This window comes from Rutidosis leptorrhynchoides, chromosome 6 (assembly GCF_046630445.1).
Source record: "Rutidosis leptorrhynchoides isolate AG116_Rl617_1_P2 chromosome 6, CSIRO_AGI_Rlap_v1, whole genome shotgun sequence".
NCBI lineage: Eukaryota > Viridiplantae > Streptophyta > Magnoliopsida > Asterales > Asteraceae > Rutidosis > Rutidosis leptorrhynchoides.
Window position 1 is genome coordinate 234,657,330 of NC_092338.1, and position 17,153 is coordinate 234,674,482.

Consider the following 17,153-nt stretch of genomic DNA (forward strand, 5'->3'; position numbering starts at 1 on the left):
TTTAGAGTTTTGTCCTTTTGTTTCTTCTTCTTGCGATTAAGCAACGTTTGTAATGGTCCAGTATTCGCAGATATGAATTTCAGAATGAACATAGTTAATGTTCTAAGAAGGAAATGGTAATGGCACGATCTTGATTTGTTAATTTACCAGAATACCCTGAAAAGACCGAATCATCAAGAAAATATATTCTTGATATTTTTAGAGATTAAATAGAATACAAGAGTCGTGTAACATGGAACATGATGACGGCATGGTATGTGAATCGTCATGTCCCATTAGAAACTCAGCATGACTTACTGTAATATAATCACGTTGATCAAGTGTCATTATATTATACTAACTCATGCTTCAGTTCCCAACACTACTTCAAAACATTCATAATTTAAACTCGAAAGTTTATAGAATATAGAAACTAATAGTTTCTTATATGATGTAACACTGATAGCACAAAGAGATAAATGACTTCAGATAAGATTAGTTGTGAAAATATCTTCAGAAATATCGCGGATATTTATAATGAAAGATATGATAATATCTTAGAATTTCTAATATTGATGGATGATGATGAAGATTTGTCTGTAAAGGTTTAGAATAAAGAGTAAGGTATTCGTTAATGACTTTAGTAGGCACTGAATCATTTGAATTCTTTGAAGGCAGATTTAGTCTTTGTGATTTGTCCACAGCCTTCTTCATAGTCTGTTCAATCCGTTTTCCAGTTCCAAACCTTCTCTTTTTCTCAGCTTTACCACCTTACTATTCTTTGTCATCAAACTTTTTACTGTTAAGATCGTTTACAATTTTTGATGCTTCGTCAGCATTTCAAGAACTACTTTGCAGTTCAAAATATTTTTCAGAACTTCACATTCAAAGTATGTAAGTCCAGGAGATAGACGTTTTACGTACACATATAACTGTTGGTGTAGACATGCTGCGAGATTTCAAAATACTGGTTACTGTTTTTCGATGATTCGTATGACAATTCTCGTTACAAGATGCGAATGAGTAAATGATGTGATTTCAATAAATATAATGATTTTTCGAAAAGTCAAAGATAATTGAAGTTGTTGGTAAGTTTATTGCTAAGGTGACGAGATATGAAAGGTCCCCAGTAATGATGACGAAAGGGCAACGTATCTATCGAGGTTATAGTAAGACTAGTTCGACTGAAAAGTCGAAGTTGACTTGCTGGAGCTGTGACAAAACTGTCTACTTTGAAAAGGAATTGAAAAGTCATTTTAACTAATAAATGCCAAAGGGTCTGACACAGATACGCGTCGAACTATGACTTTGGCTTCGAGAGCTTTTTAGGTACATAAATGTGGGTAATATGTGGTTGGATCATCATCTCGATTGTTCATTGTTTGAAGTGTCTTCGAAAACTTCGGAGAGTTTGAACACAGTTTGTAATCGTTAATATACATATGATGTTCTAACACGGTTTTGAAGTCAAAGTATAGCTTTGAAAGATGTAGGAATCTAAGAGTGATGTCTTCTGTTAAATCATGACTTGGATTTTTATTTGTCAAAATCAGAATGCGTAATCAAATTTGGGTGAAAATGGTTGTTTTGATTTCTATACAAGAATGTATATTGTTGTGAGATTTTGGGAGTATAGTTGATGATTTGCTTAATCAGATTCGAAAAATGTATTATATTAATTGTGAATTTATATATCTCTCGGGTATTACCTACCCGTTAAAAAAATTTTTCACAATTAATATTTTGTACAACAGAATTTTATTACAGTCTTTATGAAAATATATATGTGCATATTTTCTTCAGATGTAACATAGATTTAATGAGTTAATATTAAATTAAACTCATTTGATTTACGGTTGAAACTAGAACTGAATAATCCCTAAAGACTTTAGAAATTACATAACTTTTATGGAGTATTTATTCAATAAAATTGAAATTATGAATTAATACTTCGTTATTTGTTGGTGTTTGTAACCCTTGCACCATATTCTCTAAAGCCACTACTCGAGCGCGAAGCTCGTTGACTTCTTCTATTACACCGGGGTGATTGTCGGTTCGGACGAGCGGATAAATAAAATCTAGAATTTGATGTAGTATATAATTGTGATGAGATACTCTGAAAATGAGAGAGAAAATGGTGTTTCGGACCGGTTCGCCGGTAAGTGCTTCAGGTTCATTGCCAAGAGGGCAATGTGGTGGATGGAAGGGATCACCTTCTTCTTGTCTCCAATTATTGAGGAGGCTACAAACCTATCCCCAATTCATCCAGAATAGATGATGGCTAATTGGTTGATTCATTCCAGTCACACTGCTTTCGGAGCTTGAGTAGGATTCCATATCGGAATTCGAGGGACTTGAACTAATGACGAATTCCATTTAGTTCGATTGAATAAAGAATTTTTCGATATGAAATGATTTTTCGGCTATCGGGTGGTATTCTAATTACATAGAATATCTATATATATAGCGCAAAAGATTTCGTAGATTACGGAGGAAATTACGGGATATGTCAGGCAAAGTTTACAGTAACAGATACGCTAAGATATGAATTTTGTCTATACACTATTCATGCAATCAATGTAGTAAGACGTGTCTAGACTAAGAATGATAAGCAGGCAATTTCCGACAAAAATGATAAGCAAAACTTTTGACATGCAGACACGGTCGAAGTCCAGGCTCATTAATGCATCCTAACGACTATCAGTTAGACATACTAATACAGACCTGGTTCGCTAAGACCACCGCTCTGATACCAACTGAAAGGACCCGTTCATATACATTATAAATGATTCACATTAGTTGATTACATCGCGAGGTATTTTGACCTCTATATGATACATTTTACAAATATTGCATTCGTTTTTAAAAGACAAACTTTCTTTACAACGAAAGTTGACGGCATGCACACCATTTCATAATACATCCAATTATAATTGACATAATAATAATCTTGATGAACTCAATAACTCGAATGAAACGTCTTTCAAAATATGCCATGAATGACTCCAAGTAATATCCTTAAAATGAGCTAATGCACAGCAGAAGATTTCTTTAATACCTGAGAATAAACATGCTTTAAAGTGTCAACCAAAAGGTTGGTGAGTTCATAGGTTTATCATAACAATCATTTCAATATATTAATAGACCACAAGATTTCCGTTTATAAATATATGTACACTCGCAAGTGTATAAGAGTATTCTATAAATTGTAAGCACCCGGTAACAAGCCTTAACGTTCATGTTTTGCCCTCTGAAGTACACCAGATCAGGTGTGTTTAAAATAACCTAGAAGTACTAAAGCATCCCATAGTCAGGATGGGGTTTGTTAGGCCCAATAGATCTATCTTTAGGATTCGCGCCTACCAGTCATACACCAGTAGTTATAGTTACCAAGCTAAGGGGATATTTCTGGTTTAAACCCACGTAGAATTAGTTTTAGTACTTGTGCCTATTTCGTAAAACATTTATAAAAACAGCGCATGTATTCTCAGTCCCAAAACTATATATAAAAGGGAGCAAATGAAACTCACCATACTGTATTTCGTAGTAAAAATACATATAACGTCATTTAACAAGTGCAAGGTTGGCCTCGGATTCACGAACGTATCAATATTGAGATTCAATATTGCAGGAAAGTACGTAGACGCAACGGAGATGATAAACACTAGATTGACCTCACGAGCATACCCATAAACCATACCCATCACCTCCATAGCTATAACCCATAATTTCCTTAGCTTCGACTCATTCAAAAAACTATTTTGAAATCACTCGGACATCACTCCGTCGTAATATTTTATGTATACTAATAATATCTTGAAATAATACAGAGCAAATATATATATATATGTAAATCGATTGAGAGAGTTTAGAGAAATATATTTTTAAGTTTCTATGAAATAATGAAACCTATTGAATTCAATTTATAATAGATTTTTGAATTATTAAAGTGAATTATTAAAGTATGAATTATTAAAGTGAATTATTAAAGTATGAATTATTAAAGTGAATTATTAAAGTATGAATTATTAAAGTAAATTATTAAAATATGAATTATTAAAGTGAATTATTAAAGTATGAATTATTAAAGTGAATTATTAAAGTTAAAGTAAAGTAAAAGTAAAGTAAAGGTAAAGTTAAAGTATAGTAAAAGTATAAAAACTATGTATGTATAATACGCGTATAAATATATATAATATTAATTTAAATCGTTATATATATTTAATGAAATAAAATATAAATATCGTTATATTTATTATACTGGTTAAGTAATGAGTTGTCAAAAGTGATTCTAGATATTTATAAAAGTTATATACGTTTTAATAATAAAGTTCTTTTTAAACTGAAAACGTTTTTGTACGTTTGAAAATAGATTAATAGAATATTATGGAAACCAATTCTCCACTAATTTTTGTCTAACTTTCGTAAATGACACTTTTTATTTTTATTTATAAATAGCTTTACAAATTATTCCGAATATCGTTAAGAGGAATAGATTTTTCAAATCATAGTGGACCTCTCAACAGAGATTTGTAATCATAATTCAATGTTTCTGATAATTCAATCATTTAATATATATATTTTTTTAATTTCGTCGATAATCATATTGAAACAAATACGTTCATATAAAGCATTATACTTTTAAATACTTTGTTGACATTTTCAATTTATAACATATACACATATACATACATATTCATATATGTTCATTTAATGGTTCGTGAATCATTGGAATTTGGTCGAGGTTTAAATGAATGTATAAACATAGTTTAAAATCCTTGAGATTTAACTTAACAAACATTGCTTATCGTGTCAGAATAATATAAAGATAAAGTTTAAATTTAGTCGGAAATTTTCGGGTCGTCACAGAAAACGTACTGCAGCTGTTTGTATGTGTGTGACTTGTTCACGGGTTCAAAACATAAACAAGTGGCAGGTGATGATTTTCGAACAATTTAAGAGAGAGAGAGAGAGATGGAGAGATGGATAGAGTTTGAGGATGGTGGTTTAGTTCTTGGTCTCATTCAAACAACAAAACAGAAGACATGAATAGAACAGAAACAGCAACAGTTAGTGATCGAAAGTAGTAGTTTTTGAGGATGATCGTGTTTGATTGATGGGGTATTCGACAGTGAGCAGATGGGTTTTAAATGGTGGTTTATGGTGAGGTTTATGGGGATGATCTTGGTGGTCTTTCTAGGTGATTGGAACCGAAACAGAAACTAAACAATAGCTGTGGTAGTAGCAGCGTACACTGGAACAGGAGAGGGAAGAGAGATAGAACTAGGTGACGGTTGTTGATGGGTTGCAAAGAAGATGATAAATAGTGAGTTGGTGTGATGATCTTTGAACAAAACAAACAACAGTTTTGGGTTGGGTATATGGTGTTTGTGGTTTCGAATAATATCATTAGTGGGTAAATGGTTTGATAAACGAAAGGAACATGAACAATTGCAAGTCGTTCTTTGGTGGTTTCGATGGTTGTGGGTCTTAACCGAATCCTTAGCACTCGATATGGGTTCTTTGGTTTTGGGTTTTGGGTGGTTCTTGGCCAATACAAGTAGCCAACAAGGGTGGTGTAATGATCGGATTTGAGGATCATTGATGGTTGTTATGGGTGCTCGACACAAATGAAAGGGTGTGGTAAAAGGGAAGAAGAAAGGGAAGTCAAAGATATGCATGTATGTAATTGCATTCTAATATCATATATATATATAAAAAGAAGTGGTGTAGATAATTATTAAAGAATCAAACACGCATAGTAACGTTTCATTAATTCAACAATTAAACAATGGGTAAACATCTTAGCTGTCAAATTTGAATGGTAGTGTTTGTTGATTTATAACATAAAAGAAAAATCAATGATGCTTGTGTGTTTGGTGGACTTTTTTTTTTAAAAGCACATATTCGCAGATTGAAATGGCAAGTTGATTAGTGCCAACTCTTTTTTTCAATATCCTATATTGTATTGTATGTATATTTATAATATAATAGAATATGATAGATGGTGGCCGTTGTTTTGTCAAAAAGTAAAGCATTATTAGTTACATGCTATTGTCCAAGTTATAATAATGAAAGATGATGAGGTGATGGAAAAATCATACGGAAGATATGGAGATATATCAAAAGGAAAAGAGACAATAAAAATCATTCATTTTCCATTTACTCTCTCTTTATATATAATCAGTTTTAAATAACAAGTTTTATCACATAAATATATATTATATATTTTTAAACAAATAGATTTAATATTATTTTATATATTTCCAAGTAGTATTTATATACACATTCATATACACACACATATATATGTATCTATTTACAAATAGTTGTTCGTGAATCGTCGAGAACAGTCGAAGGTCAATTGAATATATGAAACAGTTCAAAATTTTTGAGACTCAACCTATCAGACTTTGCTTATCGTGTTGAAAATATAATATCGTATCGAGAGTTTGGTTTAAAATTAGTGGAAATTTTCCGGGTCGTTACAGTACCTACCCGTTAAAGAAATTTCGTCCCGAAATTTGAATGCGATCGTCATGGCTAACAATAAAAATATTTTCATGACGAATATGAGTTGATAAATAGAGTTTTATCACTATTGAGTAATATGAATAAGACAATTCGATTACTCGAAGAGTACGAATGAAGTTTACTCAAAAAGATTGGAATGAAAAAAATAGAGTTTCGTCTTAACTTTTGACGTGGTATTGATTGAATTCCGGAATACAAGGGATTTAAAGAAAATCTTCAAAATCTAAAAGATTTGATTCTTCGGCGAATAAGAAAATTATGATCTCTATAATTAAATGCGATTATCTGTCTCGATTGCTTTGTCTGGTATTTTCACTATAAATAACCTTCTACCGTTCCATTATTTTCACCACTCCTATTCTTTCTTTCTCGATCCATTCTTTCAAACTATTGTGAAAATGCTTAATCCAGTTCTGATCCTTGTCCTCATCCTTACTATCGCAACATTCATTCTCCTTTTCCAACTTCCACCAGAGGAATCTGCTTTCTTCTACTTTGCCCTTGGGGTTATAGTGTTTTTAATCCTCTCGTGTCTTTATGTTACGATAAACATTGATATACACGATTTGTAATTTATGTGTTGTTATCGGGCTTTATATTCTCCCTTATATTTCGAAGCTCTATTCTTTTGTTTTCTCTTCCCGACTTCAAGTCAAGCGAATAATGGTCCATAATTTGTAGATATAGAGTTTCGAATGATTATAATGTTCTAAGCTGGAAGGAATGTATTAGCACGATTTGATTTGTCAATTTACCAGAATTCCTGAGGATGGAACTATCAATAATATATTTTCTTAATATGTTCAGAGGTTAAGAGAAATGAAAGAGTTATGTAACATGGTTCATGATAAAGGTATGATCCGTGATCCTTTATCATGTTTCATTAGAAACTCAGCATGACTTACTGTAATATAATCACGTTGGCCGGACGTCATTATATTATACTAACACATGCTTCAATTTCCAACACTTCTCCACAATTCATTCATAATTTTTATTTAGATTTTTCAGAAGTTCCCAATATAATGGAATACAGAAAGACGAAGAGGTAGATAATTTCAAACAAGAATATTTATGAAAATATCCTTAGAAATATCGAAGATATTTATGATGATATTTTGGAATTTCTAAGTTCGAAGGTTGATGAAGAAAAATTTTCCGCAAGATTTTGGAGTCAGGGGTAAGGTATTTGCTAATAACTTCAGCAAGCATTGAATCATTTAGATTCTTTGAAGTCAAACTTAGTCTATGTGATTTGTCCACGGCTTCCTTCATAGTTTCGCATAATCCGCTTTTCGGTACTAAATTTTTTTTTTTTGAGTGTTTCCATTACTTCATTCTTTATCATCAAACTCTTGGCCATTTAGGCCATCTACAATTTTACTGTTTCGTCGACATTTAATGCATCCATATCTGAATCGTCGGTTATCAATCCGAGGTGGTTTCAAGGGAGTTGTGTTTTTAGATGATTAAACGCTGATGGTAATATGGTGGAATATAAAAGGTTCCCCGGTAACAATAAAGAGCACACATATATATCAAAGTTATAATAAGGTTGTTTCGAACGAAAAGTCGAAGTTGACTTGTTGGAGCTGTGACAAAATTTGCTACTTTGAAAGGAATTACCAAGTTAGTTTGGGTAATAATAACACTAAAGGAATTAGCACCGATACGTGTTAAACGTTTATTCAGGTTTCGAGAGTTTTTCGGGTGCATAACTATATGCATAAATCTCTTGTTATGTAGATGAAGTGCGGTTGGTTCATCCTCTCGATTGAGGTGTTTTCAAGAATCATGAAATGTTTGAACGCAGATTGGAATCGTCAAGATACAAATGAGGTTTAGGATGAAATCAAGTGGCAAACTTGAAGAATTATTTAGTTTCATATGTTATAATCAATATTTTAATTCATTTTAATTGTCCAATGTTATTAGTCCACAGTCGATAGTCCACAGTTAACAGTCCAATAATTCATATATAGTTTAATATATAATATTCGAATTAATTAATACGTATCGTGACCCGTGTACATGTCTCGGACTCGATCACAACTCAAACTATATATATTATTGTAGAATCAACCTCAACCCTGTATAGCTAACTTCCGCATTACTGCATATAGAGTGTCTATGGTTATTCAAATAATATATATAGATGCGTCGATATGATATGTCAAAACCTTGTATACGGGACATTTAAAGTGCGTAAAATAAATAACATAAATTAAATGACGATAAGTAAAATGCGTAAAGTAAATAACGGAAATTAAATGACGATAAATAAAATTGCGATAATTAAATTGTGATAAATAAACTGCGAGAAATAAAATGTAATCAGTTAGCTAGGAACAGTTAGCTAGGAACAGTTAGCGTGGATTCTTAACAAAATTTCTCATAATTAATTTGTTTGTTTCTAACAAATTTTATTTTGTCCAATGTTTTCTTCATTATGCCACTTGTTGGATTCTGATATGTTAAAATCCAAATATGAAATTTGAATGAAAATGGTTATTCTGTGTTGACGGATATATATATCGGTGAATGTAAGTAAGATAGTAAATGACTGTTGAATCAAATTCGAAAATTGTACAGTGTAACTTATTAATGTGAAATCTAAATATTCCTCGGGTATTACCTACCCGTTAAAATATTTTCACCATTAACAGTTTGTACGAAAGAATTTTTAATTACAATCTTTATGAAAATATACTTACATATATATTTTCTTCAGATGTAATATAGATTTAATGAGTTGATATGATATTAATCTCATTTAATTTACCGTTAGAACGAGAATATATAATCTCTAAAACATTAAAGATTACGTAATTGTCATGTCGAACGAAGGTAATTGATGTAGAATGATTCATAGAACGATGATTATACTCGAGGTACAGAATGAGATGGTGAGGCATGGATCGTTGAAACTTGGGTTATTGGTGGTACTGGTACCGTTGGTGCTGAAGCTGGTGATGTTACTGGTGTTGGTGATACTGCTGGTGCTTGCAAATTGTATACCGTGCTCTCTAAAGTTAATACTCGAGCTCGGAGTTCTCTAACTTCTTCTACTAACCCTGGTTGGTTATCAGTGTGAGGTAAAGGTTAGATATCTTCTCTGGTTCCGTTAATGGTAGTCTCAAGATGAAAAATTCTTACAAAAAGGGTATAAACGGTGTTGCGAACGGGTTCGCCGGTTAGCGGGTCAAGTACTCCAAGGTTAGGTGGTAGATTCGGTTCATGATATGGAGTACCTTCTTCATTTCTCCATAGGGTAAGTATTTCGCTAACCCATCCCCACTTTCTAAAGAAATCACGGTAGTTGATCAGTTGGTGCGCTCCCGTCACGCTATCTTCGGAGTCAGAAGAACTTGGTCGATTCGTAGAGGCCATCGTATGCGATCACAGAAAAGATTTTTGGTATGAAAAGCTTAGTGACAGCAAATGATAGTTGGATGGTATTCTCAATGCATAACATGCCTAGATATATATAGTACCAGGATCCCTTAAATTACGGAGAAATTTACGGAAGATATCAGGCAAAGTTTACCGTAATAGATACGCTAAGATATAAATTTGTCTATACACTATCTATCAAATAAGTGCAGGAAATCGTATCTAGACTTAGGAATGATAAGCAGGTAATTTTCCACTAGGATTGATAAACAATACTTATAATATGCAGCTAAGGTCGAAGTCCAGACTCGCTAATGCATCCTAACAACTATCAATTAGATACACTAATGCAAGACCTGGTTCACTAGGACCAACGCTATGATACCACCTGTAAATACCCGTCCTTATCCACCTGGATGAAGTCATCAACATTTGGTCCCATTGCAATGATCGACTCCAAGTAATGTCCTTAAAATGAGCAAGTGTACAGCGGAAGACTTAAATCATACCTGAGAATAAACATGCTTAAAAGTGTCAACCAAAAGGTTGGTGAGTTCATAGGTTTATCATAACAATCATTTCCATTATTTTAATAGACCACAAGATTTCATATTTATAAACATAATACACTCGCAAGTGTATGTAAAGCATTCTAAGTGGTTGAGCACTTGGTAATCATACTTAACTATTAATCAACGTCGCATATTCCCTTTATTATGAAATCTCACTAAACTATACCAAGTGTAGTCACTGAAACGAAGTACTGTGCAACCGTTGAATACTGGTCGTCCAGTCCGGTTGGGGTTGTCAGGCCCGATAGATCTATCAACAGGATTCGCGTTTACAATACCCATGTAAATAGTAGTTACCAAGCTACAGGGAAGTATGCCAGTGGTACAACTCAACGTAGAATATATTTTTAAGTACTTGTGTCTATTTCGTAAACATTTATAAAAATAGCGCATATATTCTCAGCCCAAAAATATATATTGCAAAAGCAATTAAATAAATGAGCAAATGAAACTCACCATACTGTATTTCATAGTAAAAATACATATAACATCATTGAACAAGTGTAAGGTTGGCCTCGGATTCACGAACCTATATCATTCATATAAGTATTAAAATGTATTCTTGTAATCGAACAAATATTTATATTATTATTAGTGATAATATTTATATTATTAACTTATATATTTTATTATATATTCATTTTGTATATTTTTGATAAATAAAAGTATTAATTTATTTAAATTATGGATGTTAAATATATTTTTATATAATTACTCTTTTTTTTTGTTTACAAAATACTAGTTATAGTAATTCTAGATTAATAATAATAATAATACTAATGATAATAATAGTGATAATAAAAATAATGTAACTAAATTTATATTTAAAAATCATGTTAATGAAATTAGTAATAATGATAATAATAATAATAATAATAATAATAATAATAATAATAATAATAATAATAATAATAATAATAATAATAATAATAATAATAATAATAATAATGATAGTTATAATTTTAATTAAAATGTTAATTTTCATGTTAAGGAAATAACAATAATAATAATAGTAATAATAATAATAATAAGTAAACTACCTTAAAGGAGTAGTCCTAAACAATGCCCAAGTCCGGGTTTGAACCCGCGACGTCCCGCTATCCCGATATGTCCTTAACCAAACTCCTTCAACCATTATGCTGTCACTTACTTTTATGAATTATATCATATCTTAAATCTATCTATTCCTATTGTCAGTTTGCTTCCAATTTCTTCCTCAATTAACAAAGCCTACAACTCATAACAGCAATCATCATCATCAAAATTTGTTATCGTCCCACTGAATCATTATCCTTAAATATTATCTATCATCATCATATGATATTTTATTTTATGCGTACATAATCCTCGTCTAATTATAATCGTCATCATCAATATAATTTAACATAATCACTTAAAATCATAATCTTAACATCTTAAACTATTATCATAATCATCATCATTATCGTCACCCTTAAACATGGTCATCGTCATAATCTAACAGACAGTTACCAGCGAGTAGAAAATGTTGAATGTTTGTTTTATGATCCTAGTCTGTTAGCCACCTAAGCCTGGCCCAATAGAAACCCATGGTTATATAAGCCCAAGTGTTAAAATGATTAAGTCCACAAGAAAAATCACAGTCCACTCATATTTAAAGAGGAGCTCGTAACACAATTGGGTTTTTTTTAAGCTTTTCTATTTTGTTCATACGGATCAAACAAGTAACCTATCATCTTAATACATCATCGTGACATCATCATCAATATATCATCATCAATTATTTGTTCGTTACTGTATCAAGTATAGAAACATAAAACGTACTACAGCTGTTTGTATGTGTGTGACTTGTTCACTGGTTCAAAATAGAAATAAGTGGCAGGTGATGATTTTCGAACAATTTAAGAGAGATAGAGAGAGAGCGAGAGAGAGAGATGGATAGAGTTTGAGGATGGTGGTTTAGTTCTTGGTCTCGTTCAAACAACAAAACAGAAGACATGAATAGAATGGAAACAGCAACAGTTAGTGATCAAAAGTAGTAGTTTTCAAGGATGATCGTGTTTGATTGATGGGGTATTCGACAGTGAGCAGATGGGTTTTAAATGGTGGTTTATGGTGAGGTTTATGGGGATGATCTTGGTGGTCTTTCTTGGTGATTGGAACCGAAACAGAAACTAAACAATAGCTGTGGTAGTAGCAGCGTACACTGGAACAGGAGAGGGAAGAGAGATAGAACTAGGTGACGGTTGTTGATGGGTTGCAAAGAAGATGATAAATAGTGAGTTGGTGTGATGATCTTTGAACAAAACAAACAACGGTTTTGGGTTCGGTATATGGTGTTTGTGGTTTCGAATAATATCATTAGTGGGTAAATGGTTTGATAAACGAAAGGAACAAGAACAATTACAAATCGTTCTTTGGTGGTTTCGATGGTTGTGGGTCTTAACCGAATCCTTAGCACTCGATATGGGTTCTTTGGTTTTGGGTTTTGGGTGGTTCTTGGCCAATACAAGTAGCCAACAAGGGTGGTGTAATGATCGAATTTGAGAATCATTGATGGTTGTTATGGGTGCTCGACACAAATGAAAGGGTGTGGTAAAAGGGAAGAAGAAAGGGAAGTCAAAGATGTGTATGTATGTAATTGCATTCTAATATCATATATATATATATATATATATATATATATATATATATATATATATATATATATATATATATATATATATATATATATATATATATATATATATATATATATATATATATATATATATATATATATATATATATATATATATATATATATATATATATATATATATAAAGAAGTGGTGTAGATAATTATTAAAGAATCAAACACGCATAGTAACGTTTCATTAATTCAACAATTAAACAATGGGTAAACATCTTAGCTGTCAAATTTGAATGGTAGTGTTTGTTGATTTATAACATAAAAGAAAAAGCAATGATGCTTGTGTGTTTGGTGGACTTTTTTTTTTAAAAGCACATATTCGCAGATTGAAATGGCAAGTTGATTAGTGCCAAATCTTCTTTTCAATATCCTATATTGTATTGTATGTATATTTATAATAGAATAGAATATGATAGATGGTGGCCGTTGTTTTGTCAAAAAGTAAAGCATTATTAGTTACATGCTATTGGCCAAGTTATAATAATGAAAGATGATGAGGTGATGGAAAAATCATACGGAATATATGGAGATATATCAAAAGGAAAAGAGACAATAAAAATCATTCATTTTCCATTTACTCTCTCTTTATATATAATCAGTTTTAAATAACAAGTTTTATCACATAAATATATATTATATATTTTTAAACAAATAGATTTAATATTATTTTATATATTTCCAAGTAGTATTTATATACACATTCATATACACACACATATATATGTATCTATTTACAAATAGTTGTTCGTGAATCGTCGAGAACAGTCGAAGGTCAATTGAATATATGAAACAGTTCAAAATTTTTGAGACTCAACCTATCAGACTTTGCTTATCGTGTTGAAAATATAATATCGTATCGAGAGTTTGGTTTAAAATTAGTCAAAATTTTCCGGGTCGTTACATGTAATAATGATAATACTAACTAATAATAATAATACTAATATCAATAATAATATTTATTAGTAATAATCATACTATAAGTAATACATAACAATATTAATAATTATAAAATTAATGTTAATAATAATAATGATAATAATAAATCTTGGTAAAGAAAAACAACCTCCAAGACCCTTACAAAAATTATGCCATTCCCAGGGCTCGAACCCACGATCTCCCGCTAACCCTAGAAACCCACAACCATTCGTCCGTTCCCAATTTTCTGTTATAGTTTATACCCAAAGTTTATTTACACCATAACCGAGTCTTATCTTCTTCTTCATCATCGTCAATATCAAGTCAAACCATAAATCCCTTTAATCTTACTGGTAGATGCGAAAATCGATTTTTTTAGGAGTTTATATGAAACACATAAACACCTATTCGTGATTAATTTGATAGAAAAAAATATAAAAAAGACAGCAACATTTTCCAGCTCGTCGCTGTTGGTAATAAAAAAAAATTGATTAACCGATTTAGATCGTTTTAGACTTTACTTTCTTTATAAGACCTGTTTTAAATCACCATTATAATACACGTAAATGATCATTTGTACTTGAAACGACTTCTAAAATCCAAATTTGATCAATAAAAATTCATTTGACTTTTCTTCAAATACTTTGACTTCAAAAATTGATAATCGATACTAAAAATTGAAACTTGTAAATTTGCATATAGATTAAACGAAGGTTTCCTAACATCTCTGCATTAACACAATTTGGAATTAAATACGAAATCGAGACATTGTGAAAAAGTATTAAGAACAGGACATGTCGTCTGTTCTTGCTTATATCTGTTTTAAAAAAAATTATTGATACAGCAATTTTAATTGATACTGATAGGAGAACGTGCAGTTGCTTGAATGTGTCCAACTTTGAATAAAATCCTTGGTTTAAAGCAATTTGATCGACACAAAAATCATTTGTTCAGTACGAATATTAATAAAAAAATTTAAAGTAAACTTGTGATTTTTCAACAGCTTGTACGATTGATTAAGTTGTTTAACATATTCATAGACAGAAACAAAATTTGTTATGATTTGATTGTGATGTAAACGGATTCTGTATATATATAACTGATTACATATAATTTTGTGTTAATAAATAAATAAGTATATACAATAATAGTAATAATTATATAAAATATAATAAAATTAATAATAATAATACTATCAATAATTCTATTAATAATAATAAATATATTAATAATAATAATAAATAATAATGATCATAAAAAAAATTGATAATTTTATTGAGTTTAATAATAACAATCATAATAAAATGATAATAATAATAATAAAAATAATATCACTAATTTTATTAAAAATAATAACAATAAATAACAATGATTCTAATAAGATACTAATAATCATATTAATGTTAATTAATAAATTTAGTAATAAGAATGATAACATTAATAATCATAATATTTATAACCTTTAATATTAATTACATTAACAATAATTATAATACTAATACTTAATAACAACAATTATAATAATGATAATTCATAAATTACAATTATAATATATTCAATAAACTAATATAGGTATTGAGATTAGTATTGTATTAATAATTAATAATGAAAATTATTATGTTAATTATATTCTTAACTTGTATTTACATTTAATATATACAACTTATTTAGTTTATATCTTATTGTACTTATTTAATTTTAAATGTTTAAATTACCTTTTTATAATTTCTATCTATTATATATATACTCAAATTATATATATATATATATATATATATATATATATATATATATATATATATATATATATATATATATATATATATATATATATATATATATATATACATATTTGGTTACAAGAAGTTGTTCGTGAATCGTCAGAATTTGTCAAGGTCAAATGGATAATTAATTACATGAATATAGATTTCAAAACTTTCGAGACTCAACATTACAGATTTTGCTTATCGTGTCGAAATTATATTAAGATCAAGTTTAAATTTGATCGGAAATTCCTGGGTCATCACAACATTAATGCACCAGATTATGAAATCAAAGGACAAATCCTATACATGGTAACTAATCAATGCTAATATAGTGGTACGCCAAAAGAAGATCCAAACGAACATCTTCGAACCTTTAATAGGATCTGTACTCTATTAAAAATCAGAGAAGTTTAGGATGAACATATCTATCTCATGTTGTTTCCCTGGACTTTAAAGGGAGAAGTCAAAGATTGGTTAGAATCGTTACCTGAAGGAGCGATTGACACATGGGATGTTTTAGTTGAGAAATTTCTTAAAAGATTCTTTCCGACATCTAAAACCGTGAGACTTCAAGGAGAAATTGTTACGTTCGCGCAAAAGCCTAATGAAACATTATATGAGGCGTGGACAAGATTCGGAAAGTTGTTGAGAGGATGTCCTCAGCACAGTTTAGACACTTATCAAATAGTACAAATATTGTACCAAGGTGTCGACGTTGCTACACGAAAAGACATCGACACAGCAGTTGGTGGTTCCATTATGAAGAAAACCACTACCGAAGCTCACAAGATAATTGATAATACAGCATCCCACTCACATGATTGGCACCAGGAAAAAGATATCTTTCGTTCATCTAAAGCGGCTAGAGCCGATTCTAGCCATGACTTTGATTCCGTTTCCACAAAAATAGATGCCTTCGAGAGACGAATGGAAAAGATGAATAAAGATATTCACGCAATACAAATCAGTTGTGAGCAATGCGATGGACCACACTTAACAAAAGATTGTCACATCGAGCAAACGATGGAACAACGTGTGAATGTTTCCTACATGAACCAAAGGCCGGGAAATAAATATTAAAATAATTATCAACCGCCAAGGCCAAATTTTAATCAAAATCAAAACATTCTTTACAATCCAAATGGACCCAACAATAACTCGTACAACCAACAAGGTCCGAATAACCAACCAACTCAAAACAACACTTTTAATCAACAAAGACCTGGCTTATATAAACCACCACAACAAACCGAAGAGAAGAAGTCAAATCTAGAAGAAATGATGGCAAGGCTAATGGAATCTCAAACACAATTTATTACATCT

General features: G+C 30.7%; 1 non-coding gene across 1 annotated transcript; it reads right to left on the minus strand.

Moving 5' to 3' along the window:
• Positions 1 to 16,394: 16,394 nt before the first annotated feature.
• Positions 16,395 to 16,501, minus strand: LOC139856273 (small nucleolar RNA R71). Its single transcript, XR_011761766.1, has one exon. It is a non-coding gene; the product is annotated as a small nucleolar RNA R71 (small nucleolar RNA).
• Between the last annotated feature and the right edge of the window lie 652 nt (positions 16,502 to 17,153).